Source organism: Bufo bufo, chromosome 1 (assembly GCF_905171765.1).
Source record: "Bufo bufo chromosome 1, aBufBuf1.1, whole genome shotgun sequence".
Taxonomy (NCBI): domain Eukaryota; kingdom Metazoa; phylum Chordata; class Amphibia; order Anura; family Bufonidae; genus Bufo; species Bufo bufo.
The window spans coordinates 774,079,708-774,095,933 of record NC_053389.1 but is presented as its reverse complement, the minus strand read 5'-3'; the positions used below and the strand labels follow the sequence as shown (position 1 = coordinate 774,095,933).

General features: G+C 45.0%; 2 protein-coding genes across 2 annotated transcripts in view; both read right to left on the bottom strand.

Moving 5' to 3' along the window:
• LOC120987787 (chromaffin granule amine transporter-like) overlaps positions 1–15,588 on the bottom strand; it is a 520,630-nt gene extending 505,042 nt beyond the window's left edge. The window contains exon 1 of the mRNA XM_040415909.1: positions 15,547–15,588. The gene's annotated coding sequence lies outside the window, so the exon portion shown is untranslated. The remainder of the gene's footprint in view (positions 1–15,546) is intronic.
• The window catches only part of LOC120986334 (chromaffin granule amine transporter-like), a 309,248-nt gene extending 293,591 nt beyond the window's left edge, over positions 1–15,657 (bottom strand). Inside the window, exon 1 of the mRNA XM_040414857.1 lies at positions 15,547–15,657. The gene's annotated coding sequence lies outside the window, so the exon portion shown is untranslated. The remainder of the gene's footprint in view (positions 1–15,546) is intronic.
• Positions 15,658–16,226: the final 569 nt, after the last annotated feature.

The following is a 16,226-nucleotide window of genomic DNA, read 5'->3' as shown; positions in this document are numbered from 1 at the left end:
ATCCCACACTTAATACTTCACAGTTCCTCAGGGGATATAAAAAAAAAACACACAATAGTACCCATGTGGAAAATAGATCACAAATGGCCAAAAACATTAACTGATATATTCAACAAAATATTCACAGTGAAGCACACCACTGGATGCAATAAATCTAAAATATATGGCACAACACAAATGATGATGACAGATAACCCCATTTAAACTAAAGTGTACCTCTCCATAAAGCGTGCCATTTAAGGGGTTTGTGACGAATACCGCACCTCACAGCCCTGCCTGACGTCAACTATGTCAAGCTCACGTGGTACGGTTTTGTCACTGTTTACCAAGACGTGACGTTACTCTCTCCCTGGGAGTACATAAGGTCAGCTTGGCATAATTCACTCAGACACCTCCTGTTCACGCAGCCACAGGGAGGCATGAGGAGTGAGAGAGGGTGGTCCATGCTACCTTCGGCGTGACTCCACACTCACTCACAACCCTGACAAGCTGGGAGAGCCTTTTCTCTGCCCCAGTGAGACAGCACCCTGCAAGCCGGGTAGACTACCACAAGTTCCTCGTTAGATATAAGCCTGGTCTGCTAGCGGGATTATATATCGGGTCAGAAACCAACCCCAGGTAGCTTATAACCATGCCGAAACATGGACGTTGGGATTCATGATTGAGATACAAGAACAGTGCAAGATTAAATTACAGTTGATGTGGTAAAGACTTGAACAGATCAAAAGTCAGTTACCAGGTAGATGAGTAATCCGTTGGGTTATGATTAAAGATGAGTGAATTTCCTATTTTGAAATTCGTTCACGCTTCGATTGGTGGTAAATGCAGAATTGCGTTATGGATTCCGTTACCACGGACCATAACGCAATTATATGACGGAATATACACTGCTCAAAAAATAAAGGGAACACAAAAATAACACATCCTAGATCTGAATTGATTAAATATTCTTCTGAAATACTTTGTTCTTTACATAGTTGAATGTGCTGACAACAAAATCACACAAAAATTAAAAAATGGAAATCAAATTTTTTAACCCATGGAGGTCTGGATTTGGAGTCACACTCAAAATTAAAGTGGAAAAACACACTACAGGCTGATCCAACTTTGATGTAATGTCCTTAAAACAAGTCAAAATGAGGCTCAGTAGTGTGTGTGGCCTCCACGTGCCTGTATGACCTCCCTACAACGCCTGTGCATGCTCCTGATGAGGTGCCGGACGGTCTCCTGAGGGATCTCCTCCCAGACCTGGACTAAAGCATCTGCCAACTCCTGGACAGTCTGTGATGCAACGTGACGTTGGTGGATAGAGCGAGACATGATGTCCCAGATGTGCTCAATTGGATTCAGGTCTAGGGAACGGGCGGGCCAGTCCATAGCATCAATGCCTTCGTCTTGCAGGAACTGCTGACACACTCCAGCCACATGAGGTCTAGCATTGTCTTGCATTAGGAGGAACCCAGGGCCAACCGCACCAGCATATGGTCTCACAAGGTGTCTGAGGATCTCATCTCGGTACCTAATGGCAGTCAGGCTACCTCTGGCGAGCACATGGAGGGCTCTACGGCCCTCCAAAGAAATGCCACCCGACACCATTACTGACCCAATGCCAAACCGGTCATGCTGGAGGATGTTGCAGGCAGCAGAACGTTCTCCACAGCGTCTCCAGACTCTGTCTCTGTCACATGTGCACAGTGTGAACCTGCTTTCATCTGTGAAGAGCACAGGGCGCCAGTGGCGAATTTGCCAATCTTGGTGTTCTCTGGCAAATGCCAAACGTCCTGCACGGTGTTGGGCTGTAAGCCCAACCCCCACCTGTGGATGTCGGGCCCTCATATCACCCTCATGGAGTCTGTTTCTGACCGTTTGAGCAGACACATGCACATTTGTGGCCTGCTGGAGGTCATTGTGAAGGGCTCTGGCAGTGCTCCTCCTGTTCCTCCTTGCACAAAGGCGGAGGTAGCGGTCCTGCTGCTGAGTTGTTGCCCTCCTACGGCCTCCTCCATGTCTCCTGATGTACTGGCCTGTCTCCTGGTAGCGCCTCCATGCTCTGGACACTACGCTGACAGACACAGCAAACCTTCTTGCCACAGCTCGCATTGATGTGCCATCCTGGATAAGCTGCACTACCTGAGCCACTTGTGTGGGTTGTAGACTCCGTCTCATGCTACCACTAGAGTGAAAGCACTGCCAGCATTCAAAAGTGACCAAAACATCAGCCAGGAAGCATAGGAACTGAGAAGTGGTCTGTGGTTACCACCTGCAGAACCACTCCTTTATTGGGGGTGTCTTGCTAATTGCCTATAATTTCCACCTGTTGTCTATCCCATTTGCTCAACAACATGTGAAATTGATTGTCACTCGGTGTTGCTTCCTAAGTGGACAGTTTGATTTCACAGAAGTGTGATTGACTTGGAGTTACATTGTGTTGTTTAAGTGTTCCCTTTATTTTTTTGAGCAGTGTATAACGGAATGCCTTTAGAGGCATTCCGTTATTCATTCTGTCATAATAGAAGTCTATGAGCTGCAAAACAGATCGGTCCCATTTCTGTTATGCACGGAAGTCCTCTCCTGCATAACAAAAATGGGACGGATCCGTTATGCAGGCCATAGACTTCTATTATGACGGAATGAATAACGGAATGCCTCTAAAGATCATCACACCAGTAGTTGGGACAGTGTGTCACTCCAGAGCAAAAACTGGATCGAAGCGCTTATCTGGATGCCTCCATATCTGAACCCAACAGTTGTTGGATTCCAAACAAAACCTGAAGTCCATGGCAGTCCAGGTTTTTTTGTTCAGGACACTACTGCAAACGAAGGCGACGGTGGCTAGCTGTCCATGGCAGAACACGTAATGGGTGTCATGACACCAAATTTCCTTCTGCTAAGCACCTGGAAATGGTCTGGGCAGAGACAGGGATGTGTAATGAAGGTGCCACCTGTGTCTGGATAGTGGAGAATGGAACTGTGGGAGCTGTTCGTATTTGTCAATAGATCAAATGATCCTCCCTACTGGTGGTCTGTCTGGGCTTTCTGTAGCCTGTCCACCATGAGTGCGTGCCTTCACATAACCATTGCTCCCAACACCTCCAAACAGTAGGTTTGATGTCCTAGATGGCGGATGATTCATCCAAACAACAATCCTGCCTCTCTTAGTCCAGTGATGAGACCCCGCTCAAAGTCTGTCAACTGGGCACTGAGTGTGTCATACAGGCATGTCTAGAAGTCAATGATCTCTCATCAAGAGGTACACTACCCAAAAGAAGTGTCTGAGAGCCTTTTATGGAGCAGCGGTGGTGACACTTTTGAGACCTCTTGTAGCAAAGCCCAGTGCCTAATCATACCACACCTGCTATCATTTACATATCTGCCAGAGACATAACTGCATACCAAGTTTTACATTAATCCAACATTTCTCGGTGCGTTATTTCTTTCTTTTTTTGTCAATGAGTGTATTAGTACCAGCCATATTGACATTATACTGCTCATCAATAGTGCAGCCATATTGAGGAGTCCATTAAAAGGGAAGACCAAAGAAGTGCCTATTATCAGTGTCTTCATAGTGCCAATTCATATCCCCCGCCTAATAATAATCTGTAGTGTCTGCCTCATTGCAATGCCTATGAAGCCAGCCTTGGTGTAGTCTTTGTGGTTTAAAGTAGTACCATTGTGTCAATCTGACCAGACTCATAGGCCCCTTGCAGACGAGCATTTGTCACGCTGCGAGTCCACAGCCCAGCTCCCAGCCTGACCTCCCAGCACTGCCGGGGTCACATAGCATTATATTGATTTATGATGCTATGTAACCCTTACAGATCTGGAATGTATTAGATGACACTGACATAATGCTGCCAGTGTTATCCAATACAAGAGAAAGTGTTAATTTCCCCCGGAGATCTTTTATGACCTTTTGGACGGCATATGATGTTCCAAAAATATATAAAAAGAAAAAAAGGAAAAAAATAAAAGGAAAAAAACACACTACCCTAACCAACACTGTTGCTATACAATTCCTATTCACAAATAACCAACACAAACTAGGTTACCCAAATAAGGGCTTGTTCACATCACCGTTATGTATTCCGTTATGGCTGTCCGTTATAACATGGTTATAATGGAAAACAATGGAATCCATAAGACGGAAATCAAAACGGAAGACTTTAGAGGCATTCTGTTTTGATCCGTTATAATAGAAGTATAACGGATCCGTTATGCTTGCCCATATACTTCTATTATGATGGATCAAAACGGAATGCCTCTAAAGGTTTCCGTTTTGATTTCCATCTTATGGATTCCGTTATTTTCCGTTATAACTATGTTATAACGGACAGCAATAACGGAATGCATAATGCTGATGTGAACAAGCCCTTAATTTATTTTGGTGTCCATTTGCAAACTTAAAGAATTAAGGGGGTCATTTACTAATCTGAAATACGCCAATATTAGACATATTTTAGGCACAGATGGTGGCGCAACTAACCGCAACTTCTCCCCGCTCATGCCAGGTCTAAAATTGTGTGCATGGCGTGGGTGGGGAAGGGGACAGGCCGGCAGGCCCATCGCATGTACCATTTTCTACACCTGTTTTAGGCATACAAAATGGTCTAAATGTAAGACAGCAAGGAAGAGAGCGGTCTTACATTTAGAACTGGCGCTGGATGTGCCGAAGTTAAGGAGAGGTCGGCGCCTCTTCATAACTTCGGCGGATCCACCACCAGTGCAGGGCTTTATTAAGACTGGCGTCTAAAACGCTGGTCTTAATAAATGTGCCCCTAAGGCTACTTTCACACTTGCATTCGGAGCGGATCCGTCTGGTGTCTGCACAGACGGATCCGCTCCTATAATGCAAACAATGGGATCCGTTCAGAACTGATCCGTTTGCATTATATTTCAGAAAAAATTCTGAAAGTGTAAAAGTTGGTCAGACGGATCCGTCCAGACTTTGCATTGAAAGTCAATGGGGGACGGATCCGTTTGAAATTGCACCATATTGTGTCAACTTCAAACGGATCCGTCCCCATTGACTTACATTGTAAGTCTGGACGGATCCGTTTGGCTCCGCACGACCAGGCGGACACCCGAACGCTGCAAGCTGCGTTCGGGTGTCCGCCTGCTGAGCGGAACGGAGGCCAAACGGTGCCAAACTGATGCATTCTGAGCGGATCCGCATCCACTCAGAATGCATTGGGGCTGGACGGATCCGTTCGGGGCCGCTTGTGAGAGCCTTCAAACGGAACTCACAAGCGGAACCCCGACGCAAGTGTGAAAGTAGCCTAAGACCTATAATTTGAAAAAACATGTTTTGCTGTTTTTTCCATATATAAAAAAATAAATATAAAAAATAAATTTATCTAAAAACTGTATTAATACACAGCCGTATTTTGGGAGCCCAAAAAATAAAAAAGTAAGGGCTGTTAATGCACCACACAGTTCTCACAAGAAAGCGTCTGCTCACTAATAGATTAATGCATATTTTCACATGTCTGATGTTTACCCTGCACAGGGTCAACACTGGAGCTAGCACCTGACACTCCAATACAGTGTACCTCAACTCCAGTCCTCTGCAAACAAATGTGAATAGGGAAATGACTTAAAATAACATAAAATACGTAAAAATACAAAATTATAATCTTAATCTAGGAGGGGGAGGATATATGTTCGCATGTTCGGCAAATCGCGAACACGCAAAGTTCGCCACAAAACTACCGCTGGGCGAACCGCAAGGCCATCTCTATTCACTGATTATATTTCACTATCAGATTTGCAGTGCAGGCCGCAAAGGTACTTTATGGGGAAAAAAAAGATGTTTTTTTTCACCCACAGTGAAACAGATGGATTTAACTGACTTTCTTTCACTATCACAAATGCAGTGCAGGCCGAGTCACATGCTGCACTGGCCAATCACAGCCATGCCATTAGTAGGCATGGCTGTGATGGCTTCTAAGGACACACGAGTTAAACGCTTGTTGATTGGCTGCCCTGCAGCTTTTCAACACGCGCCATTAAATCGCCGAACACCGAACTCGAACCCGAACTTTTAGTGAAATGTTCGTGTTCGGGTCCGGGGTTAAAAAAATCGTAAAGTTCGGTACGAACCCAAACTTTACAGTTCGGGTTCGCTCAACCCTAACTGACACTAATTATATCACCTGCCCAATACTAAGGAAATCCTGAAAACATGACTGGTAGGTGGGCCCAGAGGACTGGAGTTGAGGAACAGTGTCCGAACTGTTTATTTTACCAAGGAGAACACATTCTGATGACCAGCCATTAGAAATGAGTGATTCAATTCTAAACAAATTGGAGTTGATACAAACTTTGTAAAAAAGTCTAGAAAGGAAAAATATGAGTCCTAGGAGACCTCAGAGTGTCAGACACAAATTTTCAGGCCAATTGGAGCACTTTTGATTGAAATCGAGTTTGACCAAATTGAACCCGAATCGAATTTTGAATGATTCACTCATCTCTACCAGCCATCCATATATTACATTGATGGCTCTCCATACTTGTTTTTATAGGGGGCCATCTATGCCACACATTTAGCTTTTATACATTCTAGAGCAGGGGTGCACAACCCGCTGGAACCTGCACCTATATAGAGAATGAAGCCCCAAAAGTGAAGGAGGGCGCACTGCGCATGCGCGGCCCATGCTCCCATTTATTTCTATAAGGCCGACGGAAATAGCTGAGCCAGCGCTCGGTTATTTTCGGCGGCCCATAGAAATGAATGGAGGGAGGCTGCGCATGCGCAGTGCGCCCTCCTTCACTTTTGGGGCTCCATTCTCTATATAGGTGAGGGTTCCAGCGGTGGGACCAGCACCTATAAGACAATGGGGGCATATGCTGCTAGTGATATGCCCCCATTGTCCATGATGGGAATACCCCAAGTCATTAAAAAACCTTACCCCACGTGACTTCCAGGGGTGTGCGCCTCTGCGCAAGTGCAGTACCAGGGCATGGGTAAGCTAAAATTATAGTGAGCATTGACTCATGGATGCGCCCACGGACACCGCGCATGCGCTCTCAGGGGTAAGGAGATCTGACTGTATTTTTTCTTGTTAAATCTCCTTACCCTCACACTGCGCACACGCGGATTGTAAAATCTCCTTACCCTCACTACACAGCGCGCTTCAGATTCATTACCGGCTGGCTTCGATCAGGATCAGGTCGGTCTCTATGTGCAGTGAGGGTAAGGAGATTTTACAATCTGCGCGTGCGCAGTGTGAGGGTAAGGAGAATTAACAAGACCGTCAGATCTCCTTACACCTGAGAGCGCACGCGCAGTGTCCATGTGCGCGTCCATGAGTCAATGCTCACTGTAATTTTAGCTTATCCATGCCCTGGTACTGCGCTTGCGCAGAGGTACACACCCAAGGAAGTCACGTGGGGTAAGGTTTTTTAACACTGTAAGGTTTTTTGATAGATCACTGGATCATTTATGAAAAAAAATTCTGTACTAATAACAGTCTCTCTTAGGCTAGTTTCACACTTGCGGCAGGACGGATCCGACATGCTGTTCACCATGTCGGATCCGTCCTGCGGCTGTTTCGCCGTGCCCCCGGGCCGCCGCTCCGTCCCCATTGACTATAATGGGGACGGAGCTCCGGCGCAGCACGGCGGTGCACGGCGAAAGGCCGCCGGACTAAAATTACTGCATGTCAGGTTTTTTAGTCCGGCGGCTTTCGCCGTGCACCGCCGTGCTGCGCCGGAGCTCCGCCTCCGTCCCCATTATAGTCAATGGGGACGGAGCGGCGGCCCGGGGGCACGGCGAAATAGCCGCAGGACGGATCCGACATGGTGAACAGCATGTCGGATCCGTCCTGCCGCAAGTGTGAAAGTACCCTTAGCACTTGCGTAATTAAAAAAATTTTAATGGACCCCCCAGCTGTCTGGCACCTCTGACCAGCAGAGACTCTTGACTTCTTCCATAATACAGTCCAAATTCAAATTATTGTCCAATAGACAAGTCATGGAAATATATGTAGTCGTGGCCAAAAGTTTTGAGAATGACACAAATATTAGTTTTCATAAAGTTTGCTGCTAAACTGCTTTTAGATCTTTGTTTCAGTTGTTTCTGTGATGTAGTGAAATATAATTACACGCACTTCATACGTTTCAAAGGCTTTTATCGACAATTACATGACATTTATGCAAAAAGTCAGTATTTGCAGTGTTGGCCCTTCTTTTTCAGGACCTCTGCAATTCGACTGGGCATGCTCTCAATCAACTTCTGGGCCAATTCCTGACTGATAGCAACCCATTCTTTCATGATCACTTCTTGGAGTTTTTCAGAATTAGTGGGTTTTTGTTTGTCCACCCGCCTCTTGAGGATTGACCACAAGTTCTCAATGGGATTAAGATCTGGGGAGTTTCCAGGCCATGGACCCAAAATGTCAACGTTTTGGTCCCCGAGCCACTTAGTTATCACTTTTGCCTTATGGCACGGTGCTCCATCGTGCTGGAAAATGCATTGTTCTTCACCAAACTGTTGTTGGATTATTGGAAGAAGTTGCTGTTGGAGGGTGTTTTGGTACCATTCTTTATTCATGGCTGTGTTTTTGGGAAAAATTGTGAGTGAGCCCACTCCCTTGGATGAGAAGCAACCCCACACATGAATGGTCTCAGGATGCTTTACTGTTGGCATGACACAGGACTGATGGTAGCGCTCACCTTTTCTTCTCCGGACAAGCCTTTTTCCAGATGCCCCAAACAATCGGAAAGAGGCTTCATCGGAGAATATGACTTTGCCCCAGTCCTCAGCAGTCCATTCACCATACTTTCTGCAGAAGATCAATCTGTCCCTGATGTTTTTTTTGGAGAGAAGTGACTTCTTTGCTGCCCTTCTTGACACCAGGCCATCTTCCAAAAGTCTTCGCCTCACTGTACGTGCAGATGTGCTCACACCTGCCTGCTGCCATTCCTGAGCAAGCTCTGCACTGGTGGCACTCCGATCCCGCAGCTGAATCCTCTTTAGGAGACGATCCTGGCGCTTGCTGGACTTTCTTGGACGCCCTGAAGCCTTCTTAACAAGAATTGAACCTCTTTCCTTGAAGTTCTTGATGATCCTAAAAATTGTTGATTGAGGTGCAATCTTAGTAGCCACAATATCCTTGCCTGTGAAGCCATTTTTATGCAACGCAATGATGGCTGCACGCGTTTCTTTGCAGGTCACCATGAGTAACAATGGAAGAACAATGATTTCAAGCATCACCCTCCTTTTAACATGTCAAGTCTGCCATTTTAACCCAATCAGCCTGACATAATGATCTCCAGCCTTGTGCTCGTCAACATTCTCACCTGAGTTAACAAGACGATTACTGAAATGATCTCAGCAGGTCCTTTAATGACAGCAATGAAATGCAGTGGAAAGGTTTTTTTCGGATTACCGTAAGTTAATTTTCATGGCAAAGAAGGACTATGCAATTCATCTGATCACTCTTCATAACATTCTGGAGTATATGCAAATTGCTATTATAAAAACTTTTCCAATTTCCAATATTTATGTAATTCTCAAAACTTTTGGCCACGACTGTATATATGTTCTAAAGCCTTTTTTGTCAGGTATTAGTGGGGGGAGTAGGTAAGAAAATTACAGCCCTTTTTGGCGTGTATTAGTGGCAATTTATTTTTTTATTATTTGCCATTCAGAGCCGCAGTTATATGTTCGAAAGTCTTTTTTTGGCATGTATTAGTAGGGAAAAAGAAAAAGGGCTTATTAGCTGTTGTGTGGTGAAGTGAGAAAATTACAGCCCTTTTTGGCGTGTATTAGTGGCAAAGAAAAACTTTATTTGCTGTTCACGGCTGCAGTTATATGTTCTAAAGCAAAGAGAAAGAGCTTGGTGTACAGTCACAAATAAGCAGTGGAACCCTTATCCAGGAGTAGGTTCAGTCTCCTTAAAACAGTCAAATCTACAAGCAATTTCAGGGACCGCGCTGATATCAGCAGTTTAGGACACAGTGCAGACTCGACGCTCGATCCAACAGATGGTTGCTCACATTCCATTCCTATGGACCTCTCCTGCAGCATCTTGCCACCAACCGAAACTTTCAATACATAGCACCAATACCTTCACAAAGAAAAGAAGCACATGGCGCAATACCCAAGTGGTAAAGTAAGTATACAATTTATTGCACTTACAAAATTCAAGGAGTAAAAAGCATTTGATAAAAACACGCCCATGGTGGCAAGACGCTGCACGAGAGGTCCATAGGAGTGGAATGTGAACAACCATCTGTTGGATCGAGTGTCGAGTGTGCACTGTGTCCTAAACTGCTGAGATCAGCGCGGTCCCTGAAATTGCTTGTGGATTATATGCTCTAAAGCCTTTTTTTGGCGTGTATTAGTGGGGAAAAAAAGGGGCTTATTAGCCGTTTTGTGGTGAAGTGAGAAAATTATAGCCCTTTTTGGCTTGTATTAGTGGGCGGGGGGAAAGGGGCTTATTAGCTGTTGTGTGGTGAAGTGAGAAAATTAAAGCCTTTTTTTGTTGTGTATTAGTGGGGGGAAAAAGGGGGTTTATTAGCCTTGGCTTCTTTGCTGCCCTTCTTGACACCAGGCCATCTTCCAAAAGTCTTCGTCTCACTGTGCGTGCAGATGCGCTCACATCTGCCTGCTGCCATTCCTGAGCAAGCTCTGCACTGGTGGCACTCCGATCCCACAGCTGAATCCTCTTTAGGAGACGATCCTGGCGCTTGCTGGACTTTCTTGGACGCCCTGAAGCCTTCTTAACAAGAATTGAACCTCTTTCCTTGAAGTTCTTGATGATCCTATAAATTGTTGATTGAGGTGCAATCTTAGTAGCCACAATATCCTTGCCTGTGAAGCCATTTTTATGCAACGCAATGATGGCTGCACACGTTTCTTTGCAGGTCACCATGGTTAACAATGGAAGAACAATGATTTCAAGCATCACCCTCCTATTAACATGTCAAGTCTGCCATTTTAACCCAATCAGCCTGACATAATGATCTCCAGCCTTGTGCTCGTCAACATTCTCACCTGAGTTAACAAGACATTACTGAAATGATCTCAGCAGGTCCTTTAATGACAGCAATGAAATGCAGTGGAAAGGTTTTTTTGGGATTAAGTTAATTTTCATGGCAAAGAAGGACTATGCAATTTATCTGATCACTCTTCATAACATTCTGGAGTATATGCAAATTGCTATTATAAAAACTTAAGCAGCAACTTTTCCAATTTCCAATATTTATGTAATTCTCAAAACTTTTGGCCACGACTGTACACTGTACATATGAATGGAAATTTAAGTTATGGCTATTGTAAAGTGGTGAGAAAAAAATTCAAAAATGAAAATGGGCTGGTACTTAAAGGGGCTATCCAGGAAAAGATATTAATGAATTATCCTCAGGATGGGTCATCAGTATCAGATCTGTAGGGGTGCGACACCACAGACCCCCGCCTATCAGCTGTTAGAAAAGGCATTTAAAGGTGTTTTGCCATCTCAGACAATGGGGGCATATTGCTAGGATATGCCCCATTGTCTGATAGGTGAGGGTCCCACCTCTAAAACCTGCATCTACAATGAGACTGGAGCGGGTAAATGAACGGAGGGAGCACTGCGCATGTGCAGCTGCCCTCCATTCATTTCTATGGGGCCACCAAAAATAGCCGAGCAGTGGCTCGGCTATTTCCGTCTGCCCCATAGAAATGAATAGGAACAGGGGCCGTGCGTGCGCGGTACGCTCCCATTCACTTTTGTGAGAGCAGCGGAGAGCAGCACTTGGTGGTGGATGGACCCGGGAAATCTGGGGTCCTCTAGCCATAGCTCTCCCCGCTCCGTTCTCGTTGTAGGTGTGGGTCCCAATGGTGGGACCCACACCTATCAGACAATGGCATTGTATGTAATGGGAATACCCCTTTTAAGCGCCGCAGCCTCTTCCTAGGTAATGTGACATCACTGTACATCAAGAAGAAGATACAAGCGGCACTTCTGCTCTCAGCGATGCGGTGCGCGTGTCCCGGAGAAGATCCACAGATAATTGTATAGTAAGGACCAGCACTCGCTTTGGTAGTAATTTCAAGAAGATTTAATGGTCACATACAGGTGGTAAGTGATGCGTTTCGGCTACTGTGAGCCTTTGTCAATACTTTGACAAAGGCTCACAGTAGCCGAAACGCGTCACTTACCACCTGTATGTGACCATTAAATCTTCTTGAAATTACTACCAAAGCGAGTGCTGGTCCTTACTATACAATCACTGTACATCAGTCGCATGGATTAGTAGCGTCTCAGCCCCATTCAAATCAATAAAGGCTGAGCTGCAATACCAAGTACTGCCACTATAAGATTTTACAGGTTTTAGATTTTTAATTAGACTGCAGATCATACCTGTATATAAAGACCCCCCATGTCAGACCTCAGCTCAGACCCCCATACCAGATCAGACCTCCGATCAGAACCCCCATATCAGAGGCCCATCAGAAATAAAATAAATAAATTCACTTACCTCTCCTCCTCCGCTGCTACTCTCCAGGTCCAGCGATCTCTCCGCTGCTACTCTCCAGGTCCAGCGATCTCTCCGCTGCTACTCTCCAGGTCCAGCGATCTCTCCGCTGCTACTCTCCAGGTCCAGCGATCTCTCCGCTGCTACTCTCCAGGTCCAGCGATCTCTCCGCTGCTACTCTCCAGGTCCAGTGATCTCTCCTGCAGTCACACTCTCTGATCTTCTCTGGGCTCACGCTGCATGCAGCCTCAGGTCATAGCGTGCACACTACTTTCTGGCGATGTACGCAGTCAGGACACAGCAGCGCAGCCCAGAAAAGACCAAGGAGGAGGGGGAGTACAGCGCTTCACTGACTGCTCCCCGCGACTCCTGCATACTTGTGAGCTCTTCTATAATGAAGCACTCACTAGTATTCGCTTTATAAGACGCCCATACATTTTCACTGACAAGTTGGGTGAAAAAAGTGCATCTTATAAAGCAGAAAATATGCTATAAATTTGGTATCGCCAAGATTGTACTGACCCGAATAAGGCTACTTTCACACCAGCATTTTTGCTGGATCTGTCATGGATCAGTAAAAACACTTTTGTCATGATAATACAACCATCTGCATCTGTTATGAACGGATCCGGTTGTATTATATCTAAAATAGGCAAGACGGATCCGTCATGAACTCCATTGAAAGTAAATGGGGGACGGATCAATTTTCTATTGTCTCTGAGAAAACAGATCCATCCCTATTGACTTACATCCGTCTTGCTTCGCATCCCAAGACGCACTCAAAAACGCTGCTTGCTGAACGCAATGAAACAGAACGGAATGCATTCTGGTGCACTCAAATCCCTTCAATTCAGTAAGGCCCCCCTGCAGTGCCCAGCCCGCCTTTATTTCAAGCCCAGCACGCCTCCTCATAAATAAATGTACTCCCGCATCTGAGCCGAACGGCGCCGCCCCCTCCACTACGTCATGTAATTTATTCACCCCACGATCCTGTCCGTGAGGGCAACAGCCTCAATAGTGTCACTGGGCATGCGCAGAGCCCAGTGACGTAATCAGAGCGCTGTTGCCTCTGCGGCTGCGCGAGATTTCATGGGCATGGAACGAGGACGCATTGGCATAGAAGTGATTGATGCTGAATATTAGGACCTAGTTTTTTTATACAGAAGTAAGGTGGATGAGCCGGGGGAAAACCTTGCAACGTTTTTTTGAATTGTTGGAAGAAATAAAATTATTTCTTGTTCGGAAGGATAAGATAGTTGAAGAACTACAAGATGACAAGTGGCTGTGTGACCTTGCTTTCTTGGTAGATATCACACAACATCTGAATGCACTGAATGCAAAACTACAAGGGAAAAATCCTTTTGTTTGTACTCTTTGTAACTATATCTTTGCATTTCAATCCAAACTAAAATTGTCCCAATCTCACCTTGAAAATGGCAATCTTGTGCATTTCCCAGCATGCAGACAAAAATTTGTCAGTGGCGCAAACATGTCTGAGTATGTCGCAAAACTTGCACATCTCCGGTCCATATTTGAGCACCGCTTCACTGATTTTAAAAATGAGAAAAAAGGGTTTTGAAATGTTTGCAGACCCATTTTCAGTTATTCCTGATGAAGCCCCCCCCCCTTCAGAATTCCAACTGGAACTCATTGATCTTCAGTCATGTGACAGTCTACGAAACAAGTTTAAGGAAGGGGATTTACTTAACTTCTATAAATGTGTGCCAGGAGATGAATATCGAAAATTGTGTGAAAGAGCAGCTATTTATGCCTGCCTGTTTGGGTCAACATACTCTTGCGAGCAGGCATTTTCTATTATGAACATTAGCAAATCAAAATTTAGGAGCAGAATTACTAATGAGAATCTTCAGCCAATTCTGCAACTAGCCACAACCGAGCTGAGACCTAACATCCAAAAACTGATAATCGGCCTATGTAAGTGCTCTGCCGATTGGGTGAATTGACCTGTCATGCAGCACATTAAATCTGTGAACAAAGCTCTGCTGTCCAGAAACAATGAATCTGTATGAGGATGAGAGATGGTAGTAGCAATGTAAATTAAGCTTTTCACCTTTTCACTGATGAGCAGGCAGTTATCGGGAAGGAACCTGCTCCATCTGCTCCTGTGTGGTATTGCTATATGAATGCATCAATGTATACTAAATATTAATGATGCAAAACAAGTTATAGTTTTCATGCAGTAAACTTTTACCGTTTAAGCAGCTCAATTTTTTTTCGTGGCCCCAGGAGACAGAACAATGCGACAATGCGGCCCTCAGACCAAAATAGGTTGTGCACCCCTGTTCTAGAGTATTAGTGGTATCGGGTCAGTTCCATGAAACACTGTTATCAACCTACTGAAGACAAGGTGATGAAGAGCTGCACCACACCATGAACAATGTCCAAAGACCGCTCATTCTTTCGCTAAAGATCCGGTTAATATAAAATTCGGCAGAAAAGGAATCAAACAGCTGAAGGCATCAGTTGCTTCCCTGAATACTGCTTACAAATGGACATAATCAGAGAACACGATGACAACAGGTAAATGACAAACAAGATATTTAACCATAATTAAGCAAATCCACAATTAAAAGTTTTTTTTCACTTCAGTAAGTGGCATTTATCATGTAGAGAAAGTTAATACAAGGCACTTACTAATGTATTGCTATTACCCATATTGCTTCCTTTACTGGCTGGATTCATTTTCCCATCACATGATACACCGTTCGTTTCCATGGTTACAGACCACCCTGCAATCCATCAGTGATGGTCGTGCTTGCACATTATAGGAAAAAGCGTCAGCCTCTCTGTTGGCCGGGACCACGGCAGCTCACATAGACTAGTGCTTTTTCCTATATTGTGCAAGCACGACCACCACTGATGGATTGCAGGGTGGTCTGTAACCATGGAAACGAGCAGTGTATCATGTGATGGAAAATTTAAGCCAGCCAGCAAGCAAAAAGGATAATAACAATACATTAGTGAGTGGCTTGTATTAACTTTCTCTACATGATAAGTGACACTTACTGAAGTGAGACAACCCCTTTAAGAAGCGCAAAAAAAAAATGGTAAAGTACGAACCACAAGTTTCACAGTAAGTCCAAGGTCCTGGTCTCCAAAGGTGAATCCAGAAGAAAAGAAAATCCTGCAGCCCTCACCATTTACCAAAAGCTTCTGTTAGATTAAAATCATGATCACAGGATTTAAAAGCACATGCAGCCATTATGATGAAGTGTGGGACGGCTGGAGGCTGTATGCTCTCCTCATCCCGTGACCCTCATTTTACTAAAGTAGAAGTGTTGTGAAATAGTGTGTGCTGTGGGGGTCATGTTCTTCTATATTGCAGATGAAGGGCATACCTGTCATGCTGATCAGGCGGGTGCTGCTACTGTGCACGTGCGATTAGGCTGAAGTCAGTAACACACAGGTGGAGGCCAGCTCTAACGGCAGAGATGAGAGAAGCCCCACATCTCCACTGTTACCCTTTGTATGATACAATCACTGATTATCATGGCAGACAAATTAAGAGGCCGCTGTGAGACACTTCTGACTTATCACCCTAAGAACAAAAGGATTAAGCATATTGAAATCCATTAGCCCTATCCTTCTCTATCCTGACATTTGGGGGATAATACGGAGGTCTTTGTAAACATTATCTGACTGGCGGGGGTCAGACACCACACACCTCTGCTGATTGGCTGTTCTACAGCATCTCCAGTGCTGGAACTACAGCTCTGTCAATTGTGTAGTGGTCGGAGCCG